Source organism: Podarcis bocagei (genome assembly GCF_964188305.1).
Source record: "Podarcis bocagei genome assembly, chromosome: 14".
Lineage (NCBI taxonomy): Eukaryota > Metazoa > Chordata > Lepidosauria > Squamata > Lacertidae > Podarcis > Podarcis bocagei.
Genome location: NC_138139.1, coordinates 37063016 through 37089731, shown reverse-complemented (window position 1 = coordinate 37089731; position 26716 = coordinate 37063016). Strand labels below are relative to the sequence as shown.

Sequence of the window (26716 nt, the reverse complement as noted above, 5' to 3'; positions counted from 1 at the left end):
CATAATCCATTCCCATTTTCAGCTGCAAAATGGCGGCTCTACTTTCATCCATCTGTTGTGCAATAAGTCTCAAACTCTGGGCCGTTGCATTGGTTACAAGTTCCACTACTGCTTGCAACCGAATTATTCTGTTTAGATTATAAATAGGATCCCATGCCCCTTGTATGAGCTCATCAGGATTCCAGGAGGCAGGATCATAATAGGCTATAATGCGCTCTGGTGGCCAATCATCAGTATCGCTCCAACTTTGGGTACTTCCTCCTGCTATATGAGAAATATCAGCGTTTCTTCGTGTACGCTTGGCCGAACTAGTGGGCATAATCCACATTGGTGGTAATACCCATCCCAGGAGACAAGTCCCACTCCATTTGGAAGGGAGTTGCTTGTATGCCCATTCTCCACATATCCACCACAACCATCGGGTCTGAGGTTTTTGGTACGTGGAGTGCATAAGGCGAAATATCAAAAGGGGTAAAGAGTTCACAGTGCAGTATGTTAGATTGCCTTTTGCTGTCACAGTTATGTTCCACACCATTTTCCATGCATGAATAAAAGGAGGTGCACAGGGCAAGGTATTCCGAGTTCGATACGTAGTACCGTTTGCCCAGGTTTGACTACTCTTAATATAACCCCAAGTATAGTGGCAATGAGAAGAGCCTACCATGGTAGAATCAGCTGCATCTAATGATTTATGTACACAGAATTGATCAGATGCCTCACAATAAATCAGATTATTATCATTTTAAAACAAAGAAACAGGCTTTCACAGGTGAGGAGACTTCTGAGACTTGATAATGGAATCTCTGCATTCCACGTCTTTAGGCTCAGGGCCAAAAAGGAATAGGGATGACCAAGCAACTGGTCAGTTCTGATGTGTCTCTGAATGATCCAATCACACCTAATGCAGACTCAGCTGATTTACTGCCCCCGTTTCCACCCCAATGAAAGCAGATTGCAAAGAGCAAAGACCAGAGGGGTGAATTATAGAGAGATGGGGGGCGGGGCAGCATCTTCTTGCACAGTCACTGCAACTTTGGCATTCTTGCAGGACGCATTAGTGATGACAAGCTTTGGTTGCATTCCCATCTAGGGTTATTGTTTGGGATGAGTGGCGTATTGTTTGCAGAGCAGCCAAAGGCAGAATAAAGCCACTTACTTTCCAAGAGGGCTTCGTTTTCCATCATGGCCAATTTTGATCCTTATAGCTTGTGATGCACCAATGTAACATTTAGCTCCGAGGCAAGAGAAGCCTGTAATGTACAAGTCTGCACCCCACATCTATGGTGTGTCATTGTCTGAGAGTAAGAGAAAAGGGGGTCATGAATTATTGTTTTTATTTTTATTTATTTGGCAGCAATTATGCCGCTTAAACATCAATACCTCTTAGTAGTTTACACAAAACAAAAAAATATATACATTAGGCATTCCAGTAAAATCAGATGTGAAAATCAAGTTAACCTATTATTGTCCCCCCCTCCCAAATGCAGGAATAAAATCTACAGTTATAAAAAATATATTTAGTAAAATAAAATGACATGATGGAATGCATGTCAAAATTATATTTCTGGGTGGGCCAAAACAAGAAGAAGGTTTTAGTAGGCACAGAAAACAATACAATGAGTGTGCTATTGCAGCTGCATGGTGAGAATATTCTCCCAAGATTCTTGTTGGAGACAACACCAAAGGGAAGTTTTTTTATTAAATATTACTCCAGTGATATTATATGCCTTTGCGGATAAGCAAATTGTACTCAGGAAGTCCTGGAGGATGTTGGCACTGTACCAAAGACAATGCAGACTTTAAACATATTTGGTGGGATTGCAAAGTGGCTAGAAAATATTGGCAAACTATATTAGAACACATAAAAGCAATTATAGGATATGAGAGATGAATGAATCCATTATTAAATCTATTAGGGCATGTCAGGAATGATGTGGGAGAGAAACATACCGTTCTTGTGGGAAGGTGATGGTAATGGTAGAAATTTTACTTGCCAAAAGATTTGAAAGGATGAAAATAATGCCAGCCATAAATGAGTAGGCATATTATGCTTCTGAATAAAATATCTTTATAAAGACATTTCCGGTCTAAGTTGTGTACATTGGGGAAAATATTCAGAACTTTGGCAATCTTTCATCCTATATTAGAACAGGATAAGCCAATGGAATATTTAAGGCACCAAGTCCTTATAGGGTGGTATTCAACTATGTTTTACCCAGAGTAGACCCATTTAAATTAATGGACCTGTCTTTTATGTATTTATTTCCTGCATTTATATCCCACTTTTTTTTCTCCAAGGAGCTCAAAGTGACATAAATGGTTTTCCCGTTTCTCATTTAATCCCCACAACAACCCTGTGAGGTAGACTGGGAGGCAGGGCCTGCCCACGGTCACCCAGTGAGCTTCATGGCCATGTGGGGATTTGAACCCTGGTCTCCCAGGTCCCCATCTGACACCATACTGGCTCTTAGTCATGTTTATTAATTTCAATGGGTCTACCCCGAGTAAAATGTAGCTGAATGACACCCATATCATTGAAAGGATCTCAGAAGTAGTCCAATCCCCTGTGGATGCATGTTCATGATTGAAGAACATAAGAACTGGAACTCCAGTCAGGTATGAACAGAGGAGAGGCGCAAAGACCTTCTTTCCGTGAGCACAGTGGCAGATGTGGTGGGTGCATTTCCCCATATCAATGGCACAGCTGATGGGGAGGGGGTTATGTCCACACATTTTGCAGTCCTGTTTCTTTTTCCTTCTCTTTTAGATGTGGCGGCCATTTTACCACACACCATAGCAGCCATTTTGTGTTCTGCCACACCCCCATGGCAGCCATTTTGTGACTGGCATCCTCAGCACTTTATCAGAAATCCAGATGTGCCTACAGGCCCCCAAAGGCTGGCAACCTCTGCTAACTGTTATTTCCTGTAGCTGTAAATCCCATCAGTTAACTACATGTTACGGGCGAGGCATTTGTTTGTTTGTCTGCCCTGAATGCATCGTAAGCCCTACCATTAGGCTGAGTGGGGCAACCGCCTCAGGTAGCAAATCCCTGGGGGCAGGAAAGTAGGGGGCCCCCCCATTCCCCTCAGAGACCCCGAAGCTAACTTGTACCCTCTAAGCCAGCCTTTCTCAACCTGTGGGTCCCCAGATGTTGTTGAACTACAACACCCATCACCCCTAGCTAGCAAGGCCAGAGCTCAGGGATGATGGGAGTTGTAGTCCAACAACATCTGGGGACTCACAGGTTGAGAACCGCTGCGAGTCTAATCTATTTGGCCATTCCTAGATGCAGCAGAAGGTGCTGTTCCTTCGCCAGAACTGAAGTGAGATTCTGCTCCCACTTGGATTTTATACATGGAAGGTGACAGCTCCATCTTGCCCTTAAGCAGCAAAAATGTTTGGGGCTGTCCCTGGTTTCTCTGGAAGAAGCCAGGAGGAGGAGGAGGAATATCTTCTATACCTGCAGAAAGACCCAGGTTCAGTCCCCTGGGATTGAAAACCCTTTCTGAAATTCTGGAAGGTTGCTGCCAGTGATTGACAACAATACTGAACTAGATCAACCAAGGGCCTTGCTCAGTGTAGGGAGGTTTCAGGTAGGGTCAGAGCTCAATGGCAGGACACCTGATTTGTATGCAGAAGGTTCAAGATTCAACCCCTGCCATCCTCAGGTGAGGATATCCCAAGTCTGAATCCCTGAGAGACACTGTCATCGCCATGCATTTAAAGCATGCCAAGTGCACATTTGAAGCACATGACTTCACCCCAATGAATCTTGGGAACTGTAGTTTATAAAGAGGGTTGGGGGTTGTAGCCCTTTGAGGGGGGAACTACAGTTCCCATGATTCTTTTGGGTGGAAGTCAGGTGCTTTAAATGTGTCTTGAATTGGCCCTATGGCATGGACCTGCCATCATCATTGACAATCCTGAGCTAAATGGACCTATGGTCTGACTCATTATAAGGCAGCTTCCAAAGAGGAACTTTCAGTTTCATGCTTCTGGGAGCCTGGGGCAAAGATTCCACTTGTCCCACAAATGAGGCACATAAGCAGGCTTGCAACCAAGTACCAAGTATGCGTTGCTAACAGAGAGAGAGAGAGAGAAAGAGAACAAAATACCTAGCAATCCTATTCTCCAACAGCAAAGAGAGCTATCTATTGATTTGCGGGAATACCAAAAATAACTTTAAACTCTCCATCCAGAGCTGTGGAAAAAAAATCTCTCATATATATATATATATATATATCCATCCTATTGCTAGGAGACCGTGGTTACTGGGAGGCAGGCATTGCTAGGCGACACCGGTTGCCGTGGTGACAGCTGGGAGCCTGAGTCATCTGCAGTGCAGTCTATCTTGGGTAGGAGCTGGCCAAACGGTGACTGAGCGCCTGCTGAGAGGTTTCACACCCCCTGCTCTGTTTATGTTTGCTTCCGGCAGAGTGGGAGGAGGGAGCGGTGGAGATTTGGGCTCGGGAAGAATCAGGCTTTTTATAAAATATTCAATATGCAGAAGGACATTATATCTATTTCAATTGCTGTGGAGAGTAGGGAAGGCAACGTTTTTGTGTGTATTACCCTGAGCACTGTGGAAGTGCATTTCTACAAGTAGGATAGGAGAGAGAGAGAGAGAGAGAGAGAGAGAGAGAGAGAGAGAGAGAGAGAAATCCTCACATGTCATCTGGTGCCTGAATGAAACATAAACCTTAGTCCTCCTAGAGGCAGATCGGCCTAAGTGTTTGGACTGTACCACTTCAAGTGGCAGGTGGGTACTTCACACCACGGAGTGCTCCTCCACACCATAAAATGAAGAAAGAAAATTAGCACGTCAGGGGAAAAATCAGGCTCGCTCCTTGAAGTGCTGGTTTTCTACATGAAGGGGATTCCTCCCCCCCCCCCACTGAGTATTTAGTGACATGTGCCCCACAGAAACATAGGAAGCTGCCTTATCATTGGCTCGTCTGAGATCATATTAACACCATAATTTTTTTTAATTAAATTTTATTGATTGATTGATTGATTGATTGATTGATTGATTGCAAGGATGTTTGGACTTTCCGAGTCTGGTAATGGGCCGTGAGATGTTTGGAGCTGTGGGGGCTCTCAATTTTGGAGGGATTCTGAAACATCTTCTTAAATACCACATGGAGTTGAGTCTGGACTATGGAAAAGGGGCTGATTTGTTGAAAAGGGTCAAAAACATCACCAAGCTGGAGTTCCCACGAGTGAAAGGAGAATATGAAGAAGAGCTGCGGAAGGGACATGGAAGAGATTTAAGGGCCTCGGATATAAGGTTGCCAGGTTAATGCGCTAGATCGATGGGATAAAAAGGACTGACAAAACCCGGGACCAGGAGGAAGGGACGCTGGATGAAGATTGGATTGTTTTTATTTCTCTTTTTACTATCAGGATTGTTTTATAAAATTGATGAATGTTAGAAAAATGTTGGAACAAAATTACTTGGCTCTAGTAAAAATGTTTAAAGAATTAGGTAAGAATATTATGGTTGTGAGAAGTCGGTAAAAATAAGATTTACCGTATTTTTCGCTCTATAACACGCATCCGACCATAACACGCACGTAGTTTTTAGAGGAGGAAAATCCGTAGGCATGCCACCCGTAGGCATTCCCTCCATAACACGCACAGACATTTCCCCTTACTTTCTAGGAGGAAAAAAGTGAGTGTTATGGTGCAAAAAATATGGTAAGTTTTAAGTTTTTAAGGTTCTCTGTAAGATAAGATGAAAATAGATTAAGGTAATGTAATGACAGAATACTATGAAATATGGAAAGGATTTGCTGCATAATTATTAACCAGGATACAAAAAAAGGGAGGAGAGGAGGTCAAAGAAAGAAGGTAATGAGAGTTGAGGATTTGAGAATGATGGATTTATTTTTGTTTGTTTGCGGTGTATTTTTGTTTTTTGAATTTGTATCGTTTGATGTGGTTTGTTTTTTCTTTGTTTTTTCTATTTTCTTTTTCTGCTTTGTTTTTTCTTTGTAATTTCAAAATTTTTCAATAAATATATAAAATAAAAATAAAAATAAATTTAAAGCACTATGATACCACTTTAAATAGTCATGGCTTCCCCCAAAGAATTTTGGGAGCTGTAGTTTGTTAATGTTGCTTAGCATTATCAGGAGACTCCCCCCCTCCCAATCCCTTCATGGTGTTACAATTCCTAGAGTTCTCGGTGAGGAGAGATGGATAATTAAAACCAGTCTGAGAACTGTAACCTGCAAGAGGAATGGGAATCTCCTAACAACTCTCAGCACCTTTAACAAACTAAAGCTCCCAGAATTCTTTGGGGGAAGCCCTGACTGTTTATAGTGGTATCATAGGGCTTTAAATGTATGGTGTGGATGTGGCCTTACTATTGTCTACGCTGACTGTCTGCTGCTCTTTAGGGTTTCAGGTAGGGAGTGTTCTCTGTTCACACCTGAAGACAGTGGCGTAGCGTGGGGGGTTCAAGGGGGGCCCGGCCGCACCGGGCGCAACATCTGGGGGGGTGCGCTCGCACTCGCAGCTCTCTGCCCCTAGGGCAGAGGGGGCGCAAATTATTTGCCTTGCCCCGGGTGCTGACAACCCACGCTACGCCACTGCCTGAAGATGCCACATGGGTTGAAACTTTTCTGCAGGGGGCAGGGGTGATACATGACCCTTTCCCATTCTTTTGGGCAGTGCTTAAGAGACCTGTCTAAATATGACTCCTCTTCTGGCATTTCCTTCCTCACCTGATGTCTAAACCCATCAACTGGGTTTGGAATTTATTTGTGGACCAAGATAGTTTTCCTACTGGGATCCCTTTTTTTATCTCCCTTATCCTGCTTTGGCCAATTGGCACCATCCAAGACAAATCACATGATGTCTTTTGTAGGTCAGCTGACTACCTGGTAAGACACCTGGTGCTCCTATAGGTTAGAATGGGTGAATTTGTCAATTCCAGATTCATCTCAGTTTGTCATTGGATAAGGCAATCTTTTGGGTAATTGTCTCCCAAGCCATTAGGGTGTTAGTTATGAGCACATAAAGTTATGAGTAGAGTAATTCCCTGGCAGTCAGTGCAGCAATGTCAAGACTGGTGACATTGGGCTGCCCCACTTACCAGCCTAGCAGCTGCATTTGGATTTCTGCCTCATCATATACCAAATGCTTGCCTGGCAGAGTCATCTGCATGAGGTCAGGATGAAATCATCAAAGGATGATCATGCAAACATGCAATCTTGATTTCCTATTGCAGAGGGTTTATTTCTGATTATTTCACATTTGAGTTGCTCACTGGTCTGCTTGGGGCAGGACTACCCAGGGACTATTTTAGAGGAAATTGCTTTGCAAAGATGTGCATATTAGTGCTCTAATTGGGGAATGCTCCCCAAACCCATGTTTTAAAACCACCTGATTGGGAGCTAGGTTTTGGGCATAGTTGGGAGACTATTTCTATGAGATGAAACAAAAGGATGGATTTGGATATGGTGAAGCAATGGCGGCTAAGCAATGGCAGTCTATATATCTGTATGCAATTTCCTTTGATATAACACATATTGTATACCATCTTCACTAATACATACATGTTCTCACACACTTTGCCCAAGTCTGTGCATTCACTCTTTTTCTTTTATTGGACACCTGGATGGAAACCTTGGTGGCAAAATTCAGAGAAATGCAAATTTCAAAATGAAGGCTGAATTTCAGATCAGACAGATTCACCTTTCAAGGCTGGATTTCTCCTGACTACCCCTCATGCATAGCTCTTGGTGGCTTCCGTTAAGTTCTGTGGGACAAAGTTTAATGGGCTACAGCAAGCTGAGAGAGCAAGACAGGCCCTGGAACACTTTGTACCCTTCATTGAGAGGATGGTGCAAGAGGACTCTTGAGCAGAAAGCAACCCTTCCTGGGAAGCTCCCTGTATAGTTTTTCGGGTTTCACCCATGTCCCTCTGCTGCTGTTGCCATGACACCTGCTCCCTTCAGCTAAAATACCCCACCAGGGTGGAGCTGGGGGGGGGAGGAGTCGCACTGCTCATAAATTAAGGACACAGCAGGGGATGGGAGGAGGAGGCAGAAGTCGTGTTTATCTGCCAAGGGACGCCATATCCTCCTTGCCACCGAATGCGAGAGTCAGTAAAAGGTTCTTTCCCCAGCTGCCACTGGGACCGGCCTGTCCCCGGGGCCTGTGAATGGCTGATGAAACCCAGGATAGGGCCTGCAGGGATGGCGGCCGCCTCTGCCTCCCCCTCCTCCTTGGTTATTTAAAAGGCAGGTCAGGTTTCTCAATCTGGCAGGCGTGCAAAATGCTAAAGGGGGGGGGGCTGGCGGAGAGGAAGAGGGAGACTGCAGCTCTTAAAATAGAAACATTTCCTCCCTCCTTTCTCTCTCTAACACACACACACACATTCCCTGCATATTAGCCGACCCTTTCTCTAGACAGATTTTCCCTTCCACTTTTTTCACCTACCCCCCCTTGCCTGCCTTAGGTTCAAGATGGTTCCTCTTCTTCAGTGTCCTTTTATCACTCAGCGACTGGGCTGGATTAATCATTATGCTAAGTAACCTACAGAGCAGGGCTCCCACCTAATTAGGGTCCCTGCCAGGATCTGATTACAGGCATTCCAACTGTCTGCCCTTGTTTACTAGGGGGACAGGTCAAGTTTTCTGGTACCTGCTCCTCTCTCTCTCTCTCTCTCTCTCTCTCTCTCTCTCTCTCTCTCTGTCTCTCTCTCTGTCTCTCTCTCTCTGTATGTGTGTGTGCGTGTGTGTGTGTGATCTTGGGGGTCCTGCACAAATATGCAAGCACATACCAGAATTCTTTAGGCTTCATTCTCTCCCCCTCCCCAATCTTTTAGATCAGGGATGAGGAACCTGTGGCCTACCAGGTGTCACTGGGCATCATGCTTGACCATTGGCTAAGCTGGCTGGGGCTGATGGGAGATGCAAGTCCAGCAGCATCTGGAGGGACCATTTATAGTGCCCATCTCTATGGCAGGTGATGAATCTCTGCACTTTGACTCTAGCACACAGGCATCTGAAGCAAGGTACACATTGCTCCTCCACCACCACCACCTTCTATCAATGCCTATCCCAACAGTGGATGTGCCAAGCTTTTCCAAAAAAGTGCAACCTTACGTAGGTCCATTCTGAGATAAAACATTCTGTTAAACAAGTGGGAGTCAGTGTGTGGCCATGGCTGGCCAGTCTGACTACAACCTGAGAGACCAGGGTTCAAATCCCCAAGAAGCGTACTTGGTGACCTTGGGGCAGTCCCTGTCCCTGTTTCAGCCTAGCCTACCTAATAGGGCTGCTGGGATAAAACAGAGAGCAAGGGGAATATACCACCTTGAGCTCCTTGGAAGAATATGCAATACCTCAAGGACTGCCTCTCTCCATATGAACCTACCTTGACCCTGAGATCATCCTCTTAGGCCCTTCCTTATATGCCTCCTCTGTGAGAGGTCTGACAACATGAGAACAGGCCTTTTCTGCAATGACTCCCCGTCTGTGGAATGCTCTCCCCAGGGAAGCTCACCTGATGCCTTCATTATACACCTTTAGGTGCCAAGCAAAAATGTTCCTATTCAACCAGGCCTTTGACTGATTGACATCTTATACCCCTTTTAAATGTGTTTGTAGGAGGGGGTAGTGGTGTGTGTGTGATTGGTTTGTGTTTTTTTGTTCTTGTTTTTATCATGTATTTTGTACTTTTATGTTGTGAATCACCCTGAGATCTGTGGATGAAGGGCAGTACAGTGGTACCTCAGGTTAAGTGCTTAATTCGTTCCAGAGGTCCGTACTTAACCTGAAACTGTTCTTAACCTGAAGCACCACTTTAGCTAATGGGGCTTCCTGCTGCTGCTGCGTCACCGGAGCATGATTTCTGTTCTCATCCTGAAGCAAAGTTCTTAACCTGAAGCACTATTTCTGGGTTAGCGGAGTCTGTAACCTGAAGCATATGTAACCCGAAGCGTATGCAACCCGAGGTACCACTGTATACAAAAGTAATAAATAACAATAAAGGGAACTAAAGGGAACTAAAGCAAAAGGTTGCAGTGTGTGGAGTGTTCCTGTTCACTGTTCCAGTCAGACAACCATGGCCTCCCGTACAATACTGTTTGATTTCTTCTACCCCACCCCCCCGTCACCCCACCGCTTGACTTTTCTATTTCCCCCCCCTAGTAAATTAGCATTGTGTGCTCATTGGGTATGCTTAGTCTGCACTGAACTTTTTTCTTTTTTAGCTTCTACCCATTTTGGATTCTCCCTCCCCTAAATATTTTTTGTACTTCTGAAAACCTTATGGCTTCCTCAAGCCTGCTAAAATCTCTCTCTGGTAGATAGGGGGTGCTGTTTTGGCTACATAAGGAATGGCACTCACACCTTGAACTAGAGGGATGACGTGGGTCTTGCAACACAGTGCACAGCTCTGAGTTCCAGACACACCACCCCAAGTTGTTCATACCCAGTAAGCGTGCTCAACATTCACTGGCCTGGGTCCCGTTCCCCCTGAGTTGCCCCCTCCATAATTTTTGCAATTTATGTAAACCTCAGAGGTTTTCCCCAACCACTCTGATACATATTCTTTTTGTGTGGATTTTGGCTGTATAATGAGACACAGAATACTGATATTAGTGTATGTGATGATGCCCTTGCATTTAATACAGTGGTACCTCGGGTTAAGTACTTAATTCGTTCTGGAGGTCCATACTTAACCTGAAACTGTTCTTAACCTGAAGCACCACTTTAGCTAATGGGGCCTCCTGCTGCGCCACCGGAGCACAATTTCTGTTCTTATCCTGAAGCAAAGTTCTTAACCTGTAGCACTATTTCTGGGTTAGCGGAGTCTGTAACCTGAAGCGTCTGTAACCTGAAGCGTATGTAACCCGAGGTACCACTGTAATAATAAACCCAAATACTGTTAAGCAATAGAGGCTGCTTCCATTAGGGTGAATGGGGCTCTGCCTGCCAGCTTTCTCCTCCTCTGTCTCCATGTTGTCCTTGTTGAACTCAGCAGGGAGGGGAGGAGGGGGACAAAACAAGAAGGAGTTGTGTCATTGGCTCTGGCTCTGCCTGTTATTGGCTCCGGCTCCACCTACAGTTGGGCTGCCTGCCTTCTGCCCTACCAGAGGTGGCCAACATGGTGCCCTCCACATAATAATAACAGCAATTTATTATTTATATGCTGCCCATCTGACTGAGTTCCCCCAGCCGCTCCGGGTGGCTTCCAACAAATTAAAACATAATACAAAACCACATGTGGTTGGACTCCGACTCGGCTCAGCCCCAGATGACCCCAATTCCCCTTGGGCAATGCCAGCATAGCCAATGATCAGGGATGCTGGACATTGCGTTCAAATAACTTCTGGAGGGCGACAGGTTCCCCAGCTTACCAGACTATTGTGCGGCTTCTGTTGTTTTGTACAGTAGGCTCTTGTGTGATAGGATTCAGTAAAATAGTTTGCTAATATGTAACCTTCTCTCTCCCCCCCCCCCCTTTACTTTCTGTGCTGGTGGTAGTTGCCGCTGCTTTGTGGAACATCAATAACCATTCAGAAACATGCTGCTCTGTCCATGCTACGAATCTGCTCAGGGAAAATGTGGGTGGGGGAACATGGATATTCATTTTGTTCCTAATTCCCCCTCAAAAAAAAATAAAAAATCAAAATGTGATGATTGGGGTGAGGGAGAAATTGGATTCAGTTCGCATTTTAGGTGAACCTACCTAATTTGCCCTTTCTGGATCAGTACACAAACCCAAATGCAGTCATGCTTTGAAATTTGCACCTTGCTGCATTTTGCACCATGGCTCTCCAGTCAAGAAATGTGGACAAAATGCATGCACTTAGAATCATAGAATTGTAGTCAAGTTGGAAGAGACCCTGGGGGTCATCGACTCCAACTCCTTGCAATGCAGGGATGAGCAGCTGTCCCAATACGGGGACCGAACCTTCAACCTTGGAGTCATCAGCCCCTCGCTCTAACCAACTGAGCTTTGGGTAAAGTGTGTCTAGAAATGCCTCTGTTTGGGAAAGCAGCATACCAAAAGGCATTATATAAGGAGGGATTTGCTTTGCCTTTTCTCAGATTGTAGAAATTGTGTATATTGCACAAACTAGAATACAAATATATGTATATTAGGGGAAATTCACACTACTGCTGAATTTTCATGAGGACTTTTGTTGGGTTTTTTCATTGCAAACAAATGTGGAAATGAGGAGAACTAAAATGAGAAACTGAAAGAAACTGAAATGGACATATTTGCCCATCCCTAGTGGCAATGAATGCAGTGGGGAGGAGAGATTTGATTTGAATCTTGGAAGTTAGAAACTGTCTTGAAACACCCTGGGCCTGGCCTTCAGAGCTGCTGGCCATACCTTGGCACTGCAAGACTTAGGATCGGAATGTAAATTGGTTTAAGTCCAGGCTCAACTGGGTTGTTGATGGGGCTATAAAAAGCCTCTTGACAGCCCTATTATAAACCATACACACTAATCCCCTATCCATCATTTCATCCCTCCCTCCCTCCCGAGCTTGCAGATATAGATATATATGGTTTGCAATAGATCTCTTGCAAACCCAACCCCACTTGATCGACCTAAACTGTAAAAATAATCCAAATCAAAACAAGGTAAGGCCGTAAAGGAGGAGAGTGGGGAGCCCTTGTATTTATTCACAGCGAGCGGTTGTTGTAATCTCTTTAGGATCCGAGCCAGGAGGGGTGTGTATATCTCTCTGTGTGAGTGAGTGTGCAGAGGTGGGGGGGGGGGAGGGAGGGGGGGAGAGAGAGATGGGACTCGCCGGCCTGCAGTCATGCATTATTGATAATAACAGCCGTGCCTCTTTAACTGGCTTTGCTCTACGACACTTGAGGGTGCGTGCATGAACATGCCTGCAAGCGGGTGTGTGTGCATGTGAGTGTGTGTTGAGGGAGGGAAACAGGCAGAGAGAGAGAGAGAGAGAGAGAACCAACGCCAGCATCTTTCATTCCCTGCACTCTGGATAACCATCTCTTGATTTTTGCTTGGGGGGGGCGGAGAGGAGGAGAGAAAAGAAGGGGACGCCTATTTTCCCATCGCTGCCACCTCTTCTGCAGCTCCATTCATCCTGATCTGGTGGGATGCTTCTCCCCGAGTATTCCCCCCCCCAGGTTGTTGTTGTTAGTATTATTCTCTCTCTCCCCCCTCCCTCTGTCTCCCATCTCCATTTCTGAAAACAACAGAGACCAGCCGTGGATTCTCCTCTGAGCAGGCTGGAAGCAGGAGGTTTGTGCGCTGGAGGAGAGGGGAGAAGGAAGAAGGTTCCCTGGCTGAGGTTCTCCATCAGGCTGGATTGGAAAACAAGGGAGATTTCGACTCCTCTTTGCTGCCCCCCCCCCACCTCTGGCATCCCTCCATCCGGTCCCTGATGCTTCTCTTCTTTACATGAAAAGGCCGTCGGTGTGCGGAAGGCATGGCATGAGCTAAAACGACTCTCCTGGAGGTAAGCATGCCGCATCTGTGTATTTAATCCTTTACGGCACAAATATCTCCCCCACCCCCCTCTCTCTCTCTCACGCTTGCACACACACTCTCCCTCCCTCCCTCCCCTGAATACCTTCCCACCAGGTATTGATGTCTGTAGGACGGCATCCCAACCAGAGGGTTTTTCTTGCATTTGCACCACCAAGGGAGAGACCATCCAGGGGCTGTAATTACATCCCTCCTCAGTGAAGATCAGAGCATCTCAAAGCCAGTGTTACATAAGGACAAACCTCCTTGCTTTGCTTAACAGGGATCCGACTCTGTGTTTCTATCTGTCTCCAGCAGATACTCTAATATAGTCTGGCAGCCTAGGTGGTGGTTGTTTTTAGATTGGGGAGGGGGGGATTTGATCCTTCCTGCTCAAACACCCCCCTCCCCCAGTTTTGGTTTGCTGCATTGAATGGAAATTTTAGTGGATCGCTACCAAAGCAATCTCATCGAGAGGCTGGGTGTTGAGTGGGACACACTGTTGTTGTTGTCATTCTTTTTCGGGGAGCGGGGGGTGTTGCTGCTGTTGTGATTCATGGATTTGGGGGGTGTCTTGATGGCGCCATTTCCTGATCCCCATCTGGGCTGGCCGAGAGGATGTGGCGGTGAGATGGTTGATTTTTGGGCCCCACGTGGATCTTTTAGTTTGGAAAGAAGGTAGACTGGGAGAAAGAAAACATGGCAAGCCTGACCTGACTGTTTTGGATTTTGCTTCTCTGCCCAGTGGAAAGAGAAGAGGGCCCTGCTGTTTCGTCTCTTGCCTTCCATCCTGGTTGAAAAATTGGTTTGGTTTTTTTAAAGAAAGAAATAATAATAACAACGCAGGAATTTTTGTTTGATGTCGTATATCCACTTCTGTGTGGGTCTTGAGAGTCCACTGCTAGGAACACTTGCCTGGGAGTAAGCTCCACTGAACTCGTCAAGAATTATTTCCATGCACAGATTTGGTCTGCACAAATTTAATTTTCTGGACCTCCCCCCCCCCCATACCTATGCTTTTCCCCTAAGAACCTCTGGTACAAAAATAAAAATAAAAAACAGGTTGACTGGCGCAGAACAAGAAATGACCCAGGAAAGTGTCACCTGTTACATTTTTTCAGGGTTCTGTAGTTAAAGGCACACCAGAAGGGTTGGGGGTTTTTTAATTTAAAAAGTGGCAGCACTATCAAAAGCTCCCTTTCCCATATATATATATATATATATATATATACATATATATACATATATACACATATATATACACACACACATAAAAAGAGCAAATGGTCTTCTTGGGGGGTTCTGCCTAGAGACTGCCAAGAGCCAAGATTTGGAATGGCACTGTAGTGATCAGCAGCCATAGAGGAGACACCAATGGCAGATTTCAGCAGGATGCTGTTTGGCTTGCCTGTTATTGTTTCGAAATGCAGTGAATTTATTTTTGGGTTGGTGATGCGAGGGCTGTGTTGTTTGGAAGATATCTCTGCAGCTTTCTTCCCATGCTTAAGAGAGTGGTCTGTGGCTAGCTGGAGAGCTTCTGTTTTCTCGTTGAATTTGGGGCTTTGTTTCTTTCTAAAATGACTATTTTGGAGGCTCCAACTTGTGTGCTCGGTCCTGAAAATCTTGATCCCTTGTTCCATGAGTGTGGCAGCTGGTGAGATGTGGTTCTCTCCCTACCCCTGCTAACAAGCAGTAGAGTTGCCAACTCTTTTTCTAGCCTCTGCTCCTGCACCTTTCCCAATAGCTGGAGCTGAGCCACAGATGTTGTCAGATGAACAGGTGTGTGTCCTTGCACTCTAAAAGCTTCACCTGCTGATATCTGCCCATGAAGCAGCTGTGAAAGGCAGAAAAACAGCCTAGGCCATTTTTATTTTCTGGTCAGTTGGAAATTCCAATGGTTGGTGAAAAATATCCTGGCATATGCCAGATGTGCTGCCCTCTCTGTTTGAGAACTGAATTCTGATATGAAAAGAGGGTTGTGGTGTAAACATTGTGAAGGTGAGAGAGAGAGCTGATAATAATTCCGTCTTAATTTAGCACTGAAAGACGCCACAGTTGTTAACTAAACAGGGCTGGTAGTCGTGCAAGTTTAGCTGTGCTGATTCCCCATAATAACAGAAACAATGAGCAGATTATGGTGGGCTGTGTTCTTCACTGTTTCTGTTCTAAAAATGGCCATTCCCTGGTTAAATTGTGCCTGCTGCGTTGGAAATCCATAATCGCTAAGCCCAGACATGTGGGAGCTGGCTGTGGCTATTCTCAGTAGTGGCAAACAAAACGTTTTGCATATGCTCAAAGAAACGATTTTCTGTGGGATCCATGCCTGCCATTAGAAAGATGGGCAAGGGGTCACCCAAGGTTCAGTTTCAGCATGCTGGGTTGGTTGGTGTTTGCTTCACTCTGTGTAAGAGCTCGTCCACATTTCTGCTTGTCCCGTGCCTAAAAAGCTTAGGTCCAAGCAGTTTCACACTTGACCCACACTTTATAGGCACTGGTCTGAGTGGTTTTGCCTTTGCCACGACACTTTCCCCGGGACAACCCTCTCCTTAGCACTAAATCAGAACAAATGAAATTCCATGGAAAACCCAATGGCATTTGTTCCAATGCAGTGCAAACAACTGGGTTTCCCCAGGAAGAAAATGGTGGGGCAAAGGAAGGTATGGAGAAGCCCTCAGACAGGCTTTCATAATCTGGTTCCCTCCAGAGGTTTAGGGTGGCATCTCCTGTCTGGGACTGATGAAACAATAGCCCAAAGCATCTGGAGGGCATAAGAAGATCCCTGATGGATCAGGCCAATGCCCATCTAGTCCAGCATCCTGTTCTCGCAATGGCCAGCCAGATGCCTGTGGGGGAAATTCTCAAGCAGGACCTGAACATAAGAACATTCTCCCCTCCTGTGGTTTCCAGCAACTGGTACTCAGAAGCATTGGTGCCTCTGACCACGGAGGCAGAACAGGGCCACCCTGGCTAGTATCCATCAGTGACCTTCTCCTCTGTGAATTTGTCCGGTCTTCTTTTAAAGACATCCAAGTTGATGGCCATCACTGCTTCCTGTAGGAGGGTGTTGTTTTGGGTTGTTAGTGGAGAAATCATCTGCAAAATTCCTGCTTCGCACACAGCTGTTTCCTCCCTTGGAAAAAAAAGAAAAAAAGTTGTTAGAAGGTACTGTGTGACTGTGTATCCTGAAATACTTCACAAATGAATTTAGGAACGCTCTTGTGTCTATAAAAGGGCAGCCTCCTTATCATACCAAGGATTTTCATCCATTTGGATTGCTAGAGTAGCAGGTGACAGATCTCTGTTCTGAGGACCTTCCAATTTAAATCAGGGTTGGGGGAAACTTTGGCCCTCCAGATGTCGCTGAACTACAACTCCCATCATCCCTGGCCATTGACCATGCTTGCTAGGGCTGATGGGAGCTGTAGTTCAGCAACATCTGGAAGGCCTAATGTTCACCACACCTGATCTAAACCAAGGAAAAGGAGGGAAGTGCAGCCAGAATAAACAGAGGAGGAATATCGGCTTGTTTCAGTTGCATGTGCTGAGGTTTGGCTGCAGGCTCAGTTAGATGTGGGAAGTGGGAGGCTGTGCGAAAAGGTTCAAAGAGAAGGTGCCTCTTCAGGAGGGATCTGAAGGCCCAAGCCGACCATTCATTATACATCACTCTCATAAGAATGAAAGAAGAGCCTGCTGCATGGGGCCAATGGCACATCTAGCCCACCGTCCTGGCTGCCCAGATTCTTGTGGGCAACCCTCAAGCAGGAGTTGAGCACAAGAGCACAGCTACCCCACCCCATAGTTTCCAGCAACTGATCCTGGAGGAAGAACATAGCCATTGTGCCTAGAAGCCATTGATCAACTTATTCTTCAGGAATTTGTCTAATCCTATTTTAAAGCCATCCAAGTTGGTGGCCATATCATGGACCCTTGTGGCAGTGAGTTCCATAGTTTAACTATGCACTGCATGAAGAAGGACTTCCTTCCATCTCCAGTGATTCACTTACTCTTTTTTTCCTTTTTCTTTTGCTAATGCATAACTGACCACCCTACCTTCAAATGCTCTGTGCGGGTACATTGTGGGGATCCCTTTCAGAAAATTTTAAATGGCACATATGCCAAAAGTTCTCCAGATTTTGGTGTGCACGCAAACACGATTCTCTAGGTGATAAATAAAGAGGATGGAGTGACTCTCTTAGAGGAAAGCTTACAGCATTTGGAACTTTTTAGTTCATAGAAAAGATGAATAAAAGGCGACATGGTAGATGTTTATGAAATTGTACATGGCATGGAGAAAGTAGATAGAGAGGAAAAAATCCTCCCTCTCTCACAATGAACATCTGAGGATTCAAGACATACAGCAGTGCATAGATAAAAATATATTATTTGCTCCCACCAGATATATTGATGGCCACCCAATTGGATGGCTTCGAAAGACAATTGGAGAGGTTCATGGAGAAGGCTGCTAGACACAATGGCTAGGCTCTGCCACCACTGCTCTGAAGACCAGATGCTGGGAATCACAAGTGAGGAGACGGCTGTTGTGCTCAAGTCCTGCTTTCAGGCTTCCCATAGGAAGTCACGTTGACAGCAGGATGCTGGGCTAGATGAACCTTTGGCCTGACCCAGCACGGCTCTTCTTACGTTCCTAAACCATCATGATACCTGGGTACCACTTCTGCTGTCAGAGGCCGTATGCCACTACATACCAGTTGCTGGGAATTGCAAATGAGGAGAGAAGTGCTCTTGTGGCTGGGTCCAGGATGCTGGACCAAATGGGCCATTGGCCTGATCCAGTGGGGCTCCTTTTATATTCTTAAGTTTATATTCTTGGTTTTCTGCATCAGGTGTGATTGGATGACCCAATCACACCTGCTGCAGAGAGGTAGCAAGGTTAGCCACACTCAAAGGAGATCAGGCATGAGTCAGTGCCCCAGTTCTTCCTGTTTCCAGTGCGGACATGGGTCCAGCACAGTGATTCACTCAGAAGTGCTGGACTGGGAGTCCTTATTCTTGCAGCCCTTCAGGCAGAAATGTATTTATTTATTTATCTCTGTATATTTAAATCTGCCTAATATAAAAATAAATTTCTCATATATATATATATATATATATATATATATATATATATATATATATATATATGCAGGTTTTGGTGTCTTCGGGTGTCTTCCCGTGTAAGAGTTGGGGTGTCTAGGCGACGTTTCGACGAGGTCTCACTCGTCATCTTCAGGCTGGTGCTTTCGGCTTCTTGTTACTGGAACAGAGCAGGATCTCAGTGTTTGAGTTCCTATAAATACTGTTGAGGGGGTGTGGTGTATAGCCTCCAACGTTCTGGGCAGAGAGGAAGTTCCCAAGTTAGTGTGCCTTTTCTTCTTTTGTTCATTAATTACTTGAGGGATATCTTGAGTGATTTCTTGAGTGATATTCTGAGTACCACTTAGGAGGGTCATTAGGTGTGGATTAGTTGCTAAAGCTTTCGTGTCTTGACCTCTTGAGCTTGTGAAGAGTTTTTCTGAGAAGATGGCTGTACTGCACTTAGTTGTGCTCTGGCTTGGCTTCGTGTATAGGGGCGAGCTGTGGTTTTGTGCTCAAGAGGTCAAGACACGAAAGCTTTAGCAACTAATTCACACCTAATGACCCTCCTAAATGGTACTCAGATTATCACTCAAGAAATCTCTCAAGATATCCCTCAAGTAATTAATGAACAAAAGAAGAAAAGGCACACTAACCTGGGAACTTCCTCTCTGCCCAGAACGTTGGAGGCTATACACCACACCCCCTCAACAGTATTTATAGGAACTCAAACACTGAGATCCTGCTCTGTTCCAGTAACAAGAAGCCGAAAGCACCAGCCTGAAGATGACGAGTGAGACCTCGTCGAAACGTCGCCTAGACACCCCAACTCTTACACGGGAAGACACCCGAAGACACCAAAACCTGCATATATATATATATATACACAATTGAATAAAATGTCTTTTAAAAGGTAAATGAAACCAGAAATGAAACTATATACCACAGATAAAATGGAACAGTGCATGAATGAAAAAGTTTAAGAATGGGGAATCAAGAATCTAGGATGGCTTGGGTGAACATGTCCAAAGCTAAAGTTCCCAGAATTCCTTGTGAAGAGGGATTGACTATTAAACCACACCTGGAGTTGTAGCTGGGTGAGAGGAAGGGGGGTTTCTCCTAACAACTCTCAGCACCCTGAACAAACTGCAGTTCCCAGGAAACTTTAGGGGAAGCCACAACTGTTTAAAGTGGTACGATGATGCTTCAAATGGTGCAGATGGGTGCATTAGAGGAATGCAATCCTATACTGTATGTTTAAGAAGTGTTTTAAAAGCTGGTTACTATTTCTGCCTCTCAAAGCACCTGGAGGAAAGGGTGTCCCTCTGAGGAAATGTAGCACATTAATAGAGTGAAAACTAAACTTTTGACTTTACCAATGGGCAGTATTGTACTCCTTAGTGGTAAAACATGTGGTTTGCAAGCAGAAGGTCTTAGGTTCAATTCCTGGCATTTTTAGTTAGATAGGAACATAGGAAGCTGCCTCATACTCAGACCATTGGTCCATTGAGCCTAGTATTGCCTACACTGACCAGCAGCGCCTCCCCAGGGTTTCGGGTGGCAAGTCTCTCTCAGCCCTACCTGGATATGCCAGGGATTGAACGTGGGACCTTCTGCTTGCCAAGCAGATGCTCTGCCACTGTACAAAATAGCAGGTGATGCAAAAGACCCTTCTCTGCCTGAAACCCTGGAGAAGACCTGCCAGAGTAGCTATGATGCTGAGCTAGCCTGGGGTGGTATTAGGCAGCTTCCTCCATTCCTCTAGGGACAGTGCTATTGCATTCAGGTCTTGCTTGCAGGCCTCCCTTAGGCATCTGCCTTGCTTCCATGAGAACAGGGTGTTGGACTACATGGCCACAGACCTGATCCACCAGGGCAGTTCTTACACTCCAACTTTAGTTTAGGGGGGGGGAGTATAATTCAGGAGGTGGGGAAAAGGTATCATTACTTGCCTGAAGTTTGCAAACCTCTAAACGATTACACAAAATATTTGGGGGGAGTGAGGCGTTTGCTGCAGTGAGCAGTTTAGATGTCACATTAATTGAACCCGGTAGCTCACTCTGCTGAAGAGATATTGAAAAAAACGAGATATTCAAAACAGCTTTTCCTTCAGGCCAGAAAAGCTTTTGCACTTAAATGTCACAAATTAGCACCTTTACATTTTCACAGGATCTCACTTCCAAAAATATCAGACCTGTTCCCCACCACCACCCTCCAAAGTTTAATACAGTATTCACAAGAAAGTTGCCTGAGCCAGTTCCTAAGGGAAGAGATGGTAAGATTACGCACACAGAACCACCTCAGCTAGGGATGGGGCACTCAAGACTTTGTACTCTCATAGCTGCATACAGGAGCTGCCTCCGTGGCAAAGCGTTTGCCTTTGAGTCAGCATCTGGTGACAGGAACACTCTAAGTGGGCAATAGGTGGCTCATTCACACATTCAACCTGTTGCTTGATGCTGCCAACAGCAAGTGATGCATAGGTGAACTGACCAATAGAGTTTCCTTAATGATGATATGCTTTTTTGTTGTTGTTGTTGTTTATTGTATCATCCCATCTGTCCACCCAGAGGAGCCCAGGGCAGCAAACACATTACTGCTAAAACAATCAATGATGAAAAACAATTCCATATACAGTCGTACCTTGGTTGTTGAACGCCTTGGTACTCGGATGTTTTGGCTCCCAAACACCACAAACCTGGAAATAAGTGTTCTGGTTTGCGAATGTTTTTTGGAAGCCGAACGTCTTTTTTGGCTGTTGGCATTGTTTCCGGAGCCAATCAGCCAATCAGAAGCCACGCCTTGGTTTGCAAACTTTTCGGAAGTCGAACGGACTTCTGGAAAGGATTCCATTCGACAAACAAAGTACAACTCTCACTCACTCTCTCTCTCTATATATACATATATATTTAAAAAGCATTCCAATGTAAATATCTATATAAAAGGTTTGTTGGAAGAAGAAGGTCTTCAGTAGGTGCTGGCTAAACCGTAGAGAGGGTGCACTATCTAACCTATCCTGTTGATGTCCTCTTCTAGCTTGGCTCAAGGCTTCTGGGGAAGGCTGTGTTGAGGATGTGGCACTTCCCGGCAAGGCAGGGTTAGGTGAGGAGGAGGAAGAGTCACAACCAATAACAATGCAAAGTCCATTCTGGTAGAGCAGAGTCAAAGTAGGCTCTGCAGGATCACAACAAGGCCCGTCTGTCAGGACCCTGGACAGATCACTGTGGCAAATGCTGGCTGCAACTCTCCCAAGAAGAGCTGTTGTCTTAGCAGCCTGGCTGATTCCTTATGAATCGTCACTGGTCTGGCTGGCTGTGGGCCCTGCTTGCCTCTGAAGACCTGTTTGTTTCTCAAAGGGCCATTGCAGGTTCCTGGGGCACAGGGGCAGTGAAGATTGCATGGGGCAGGGGGCTTTCAGTCCAATTAATCAGGTTAAGTCATGTCATCTGACCAGGAAGGTCCTGGAGCGGGAGGTGATGCCTCCCTGGGTGATGCCTTCTCCCCTCTGAGTCTTCCTTTGAACCAGAGGTGGGAACAGAGGCCTGAGAACATGGCAGTCTTTTTAAAAATAATAATTCATTTTTCATTTTTTAAGACAACAATAATAATAATTTATTATTTATACCCCGCCCATCTGGCTGAGTTTCCCCAGCCACTCTGGGTGGCTCCCAATCAAGTGTTAAAAACAGTACAGTGTTGAATATTAAAAACTTCCCTGAACAGGGCTGCAATATTGTTATACACTCACATCTTTTTCAATTTCTACATTGCTGGGGCTACTCAGATCCCTTGGACTTCCCCCACCCTCTGGTTTCCAATTTTTATATATATATATTAGATAGATAGATATATCATTACATTTTTCTAATCTACATTATCTCCTTTTTGAACTCCTTAACTCATATTACATTTACAGCTAGGTAGCCTAGTTGGTCTGCCATAGTCGAAACAAAACAAAATAAATAAATAATTCCTTCCAGTAGCACCTTAGAGACCAACCAAGTTTTTTATTGGTATGCACATGAAAGCTCATACCAATAACAAACTTAGTTGGTCTCTAAGGTGTTACTGGAAGGAATTTCATATTACATTATAAGTGTTACAACAATCCTGCTAATGTTTTTAAGTATATACAGTGGTCTTTAAGGTATTCTATAAACTTTTTCCACTCTTGACTGAATTTTTTGTCATCTTGGTGCCTGATCCTCATGGTCATCTTTGCCATTTTGGCATAGTCCATCATCTTGGTTATCCATGCTTCTTTAGTTGGGACTTTCTTTTCCTTCCACTTCGGGGCAAGTAGCATTCTTGCAGCTGTTGTCATGTACATACCGGTAAATAGTCTATTAAAATCTTTTGGCATTTCGTCTCCTGTTAACCCTAGTAAAAAGGCTTCTGGGTTTGTTTGTTTTAATAAAAGTTATCTTAAACATTTTTTTTCAATTCATTGTATATCATTTCCCAGAAGTCTTTTTACTATTTTACATGTCCACCGTAGACCAGAGAACATGGCAGTCTTTGTCCCTATGTCCCACTTTACAGAGGAAAGTCCTCTATTTGAAGACATTCTCTGTTTCAGAGCTGGGTAAGCTGTTTCTCCAGATGTTTTTGGACCACAGCACCCATCATCCCTGACCACTGGCCATGCCGGTTGCTGTGGAGATCAACCACATCTGGAAGGCCACCAGTTTGCCACCCCAGCTCTGTTCAAATGCTGATCTATTCATTCCAAGTCTGGTTTCAAAGATAACAATCCTTGCATAAGCAAGGAGATGCATATGCTGGGGTCAAGCGTGCATAGAAATACATATATTCATGAACACAAACACAAAAATGCATTATATTAGGGGAAATGGCTTTACAAAAAAATTATGCTTTGGGCAAAATTGCATACCAAAAATATGTATGAGAAACCCGCACTAAAATGCTGGTGAATTTTAATGGGGATTTGTTCTTTCTTTCTTTCTTTCTTTCTTTCTTTCTTTCTTTCACTGATGTGAAAATGTGGAGAACTGAACTTAAGCTTGGAAAACTGAGGAAAAAATGAAATGGGCGCATTTGCCCACCTCCTTCACTCTTGTGCCATCTGTATTAGAGAGCATCAAATTTGTTCAGCCAACATCGCTTTTGTGGGTTCTCCTCCTGACCCTTTAACTGTATCTCGATATTCAAAAAAGAAACTGGTGATCATGTCATCCTGCCCCTTGTTTGCCACACCCCGAAGTTATTCTTCTGCTGCTGCTACAGGGTTGTCGAATCTCACTGGATTTGTATATATATTTGTTTTTAAACGTGATTGTGGGGGAACAGCCCACTATTAGTTTCAATTGTCTAAACCAAAAGGAAACTGTCCGGTCTTGTGGTTCATCTTCAGGAAACCTTGGTTTTATCCTCACGTGCCCTCAGCTGAGTGACTAACGGCTTCAGTTTTTTGAATGGCTTTTCTTTTCAAACAACCCTGCAGCAGAATTTCATCCTGGAGCCCCTTGTTCTCTTCCTCATAAATCTAGAGTTTGCAGTCTTGAGTGTGGCTAATGGCAGGTGATCAGATGCAAAAACAAAAACAAAAACAAAAACAAACAAACCCTGAACCCACCCCCCATCATCTTATTCCTTCCAGGGACACCTGTCTGTTTTTGTGGTTGATTTTCTACAGAGGTGGGGGCTCCTTGACCCTCTAGATATTGCAGTAGAGGTCATCTGCTCAGAGTCTTCTCCACTATGGTGAAAAGTATTGTGTTTCTTTTAAAATTGTAGTAATTCTTTACAAATTGCATATAAACCCATATTTCATGCAAATCTGCACCCTCTCTTATCCTATTTTTTGTGTGATGTAGAAACAGTCAGCTTCATCACCACCACCAACTTACTGAGAAGGCCCCATCCGTCCAGCTCATCTTCCTGATCACTTGTGATGGCACAGAGGATGGGCTGAGTGAGTGGGCAATAGCTCAGTGGCAGAGCAGCTGCTTTGCATGCACACGGTCCCAGGTTCAAACCCTGGAATCTCCAAATAGGACTGGGGAATGCTCCTACCTTTAATTCCAGGGGGCTGCTGCCAGTCAGCTCTGGCCATACTGAACTAGATGGGATGGTTGGTCTGACTCTGTTTAAGGCAGCTTCCGATGAGAGAGTGCTGTGGTAGTCAGGTCCTTGCATGCTTCTTCCAGGGGTCTCTTGAAACCCTGGAGAGCTTCTGCCAGCTGGTGTTGACAATATTGGGTTTGTTGTTGTTTAGCCGTTTAGTCGTGTCCGACTCTTTGTGACCCCATGGACCAGAGCACGCCAGGACCAGAGTCCTGATATTGGGTTAGATGGACTAATAGTCTGACTTGGTATAAGCCAGCTTCCCAGGCTTCTATTGATGTGTCAGCCCTCTAATCATAGCCATGAGGACTGGAAGCTTCCGTTATTTTATTTTTTAGCAAACAGGCCATAACTCAGTGGTAGAGCACCTGCTTTGCATGCGGAAGGTCTCAGGTTCAAAACCTGGCATCTCCAGGTCAGAGTGGGAAGAGTGTGGGAAAACCCAAAAGTACTGTGGGAGAAGGAAGATGGTTGCTGAATCTGTCTGGTTTGGTGCTTCTCTGCTCAGCACTGAGTCATTAATATGTAATAATACTAAATAATAATAATAGGGACGTGCTCATAATACGCCAATTCTCATTTGAAGGGCCCTAGAATGAGTGGTCCTGAGACCTTCCACCGCCCTTATTTTCCATTGCTAAGGGCTTGACTCTTATCTCTTCCTTGTGCTCTCTTTGCTTGCTTTGCAATCGCCTCTCTCCTCCAGTGATTTCAAAGCCAGAAGAGGGTTTTGTTCCTTTCCGCTCAAAATAAACAAAACAGAGCTGTCCCAAAATAGGTGACCAGCAGTTCAGATGTGGCTCAGCAGCTGCTGAGTGTGAAATGGCAGGCTGTGAACTGCACAGTGCTTCAGTGTCCTCATGTCTGCCTCGACACTAGAGAGGAGGCATCTGCTCCCCGCACAGAGGTTTCACTTCCAGGGAGTCTGGGGACGCAGCTGAATTCTGAAGAAGAACGACTTTAGCAACTCACACTCAAGGGGGCGGGGTGTAGCAAGGCATCCCCAAAAGGCAGGGGACATGAATTTACTAGGGACACGAACCAAAAAATGGAGCCATTTGGAGCATACGTTTTAGGAGGAATAGGGTAGCACCCCTGCTGGGTAGATGCAAACATCATTGGAAAGCACACTGTGCAGGAGATCCCAAAAGGGAAACTGATGTGGGGTGTGGGGTGTGTGGGTGTTCGGGTTGCAGCCTGCCTTTGCTGAGCACAACAGCATTGCCTTTAAGTTCTCAGATAGCCACTGAAGGAGAGCCATATGTTCGCTTTTTCAAAAGCTGCAGCAATTTGCAGGCAGAGGGGGATGGGGAGAGGGGAGGGGCTGTGCTTGCTGCCTCCGCCACTCGCAGTGAGATGTCAGAGAGGGTGAAAGCCAGGCCTCTCTGTGTAAATAACCCTGCAGGGCGCTGGTGTGTTCACTCTTGCGATAGACAGCGACTCCCATTAACCTCTAAAGGGTTTGGGTTTAATGGAGGGTTTCTTTGGGTTTTGGAACCAAGTGCTGGTGAATGCTGAACTCAGAATAAACCCTGCTCACGAGGCTGGTTAGACGATATAGATCATGAAGACATTTGCACACTGGGGAAACCCTGCTGTAAAAACAGGATGGCGGGGAATGTCTACCACGCAGAGGATTTGTTTGCATACAGTTAAGGATAATTTGTTCCATTATCCTAAGAGCAAACAGCCAAGGCCTCCGTGATCAAGGTATACCAGAGTGTTTCAGCTGTGTCTACCCACCTACCATGATTACAAGTCACTATAATACCCTGAAGCTGAGGCTCCAGTACTTTGGCCACCTCATGAGAAGAGAAGACTCCCTGGAAAAGACCCTGATATTGAGAAACATTGAGGGCACAAGGAGAAGGGGATGACAGAGGACAAGATGGTTAGACAGTGTCCTCGAAGCTACAAACATGAGTCTGACCAATCTGCAGGAGTCAGTGGAAGACAGGAGTGCCTGGTGTGCTCTGGTCCATGGGGTCACAAAGAGTCGGACACGACTAAACGACTAAACAACAACAACATAATACCCTCTAGGGTAGCAATCCTAGGGCTGTTCACACAACCGGAGTTGCT

The 26716-nt window shown here is 45.2% G+C and overlaps 1 protein-coding gene across 2 annotated transcripts in view; it reads left to right on the top strand.

The window, feature by feature from the left end:
* The first annotated feature begins 2514 nt into the window (after window positions 1–2514).
* Window positions 2515–26716, top strand: part of FBXL16 (F-box and leucine rich repeat protein 16) — an 87636-nt gene continuing 63434 nt past the window's right edge. Inside the window, exons 1-2 of one of the 2 annotated variants that reach the window (XM_081169892.1) lie at window positions 2515–2616; window positions 13207–13466. The gene's annotated coding sequence lies outside the window, so the exon portion shown is untranslated. Of the gene's footprint in view, window positions 2617–12539; window positions 12616–13206; window positions 13467–26716 lie in introns of those variants that run through there. The other variant, XM_081169891.1, reaches the window with a different exon arrangement.